Source organism: Pteropus alecto, unplaced genomic scaffold (assembly GCF_000325575.1).
Source record: "Pteropus alecto unplaced genomic scaffold, ASM32557v1 scaffold45, whole genome shotgun sequence".
In the NCBI taxonomy this organism is placed as follows: domain Eukaryota; kingdom Metazoa; phylum Chordata; class Mammalia; order Chiroptera; family Pteropodidae; genus Pteropus; species Pteropus alecto.
The window spans coordinates 11,339,008-11,340,033 of record NW_006442491.1 but is presented as its reverse complement, the minus strand read 5'-3'; the positions used below and the strand labels follow the sequence as shown (position 1 = coordinate 11,340,033).

The 1,026-nt window shown below is 44.0% G+C and overlaps 1 pseudogene; it reads right to left on the bottom strand.

Moving 5' to 3' along the window:
* Window positions 1–385: 385 nt before the first annotated feature.
* Window positions 386–948, bottom strand: LOC102881067 (annotated as a pseudogene).
* Window positions 949–1,026: the final 78 nt, after the last annotated feature.

Sequence of the window (1,026 nt, the reverse complement as noted above, 5' to 3'; positions counted from 1 at the left end):
TATGAACCAGAAACTCAGAGATTGGGCCCAGCCTTCTTCGTTTCAATAAGCCTTCTAGGTGATTCTACTGCATGATGTAGTTTGCCTGGTGATCGAGAACATTTCTGTTGGACTGTTTCAGAATCAAGTCTTCTTGGATTTGGTTTTAGAGTCTTTGGTTTTGAAAGCATTGCACATTTTATATAGTGGTATACATTTTGACCTTCAGTAGTGATGGGCCTTATCATGAATTGCATATGGATATTTCTATTTTCAAGAATTCTCTTCCCATTTCTTGAATTCTCAGACTGTAAATTTTCACCTCTGCTGTTGATTGCTTTTTTTTTTTTTTTTTATAGAAAGTAGGATTTATTGGTTGTGTAGGGAGGGGACAGCACCAAGGCTTTCACAAGTGCAGGGCTTGTCATTTGTCCTGGGAGCCTTGATTAGGGACAAATTTGACTACACAGCTATCTGCCATGAGCCACTTTTCAGCTACCGTGTCTTCAAACTCATCTTCATTAAACTTAGTAAAGTCCTGCTTCTTGGAGATGTGGATCCTCTGGTAGCCAGGGAACTTGAACTTGGCCCTGCATAGAGCCTCAATCACATGCTCTTTATTCTGTAGCGTGGTGTAGATGGACATGATTACTTGGCCAATGTGGACCCTGATGACTGTGCCCTGGGGCTTTCCAAAGGCATCCCGCATACTTGTCCGGAGGCTGTCAGCACCAGCAAAGGACAAAACCTTGTTGATGTGGATGAAGTGGAAGCCATCTTCGCCACAGCTTTTCACCTACTTATTGGAACAAATAGGGACAACCTCCAGGGCTTCAGGAAGAGAAATGTTCATGTCATTCTAATACCACGTGGCCACAGAGTGTGAACTCATCCAAAGATGCGTATGTTGGCATCAGGGACACCTCAGCAGAAGTGAGACTTTGGGTACGGCTTTTTCTTAAAATATCAGTAACATCAGGTGGGGCGATGGCCATGGCAACACCAGGATCTTCAGTGGCATGCCAACACCAAAGGGAACGAGCTGCT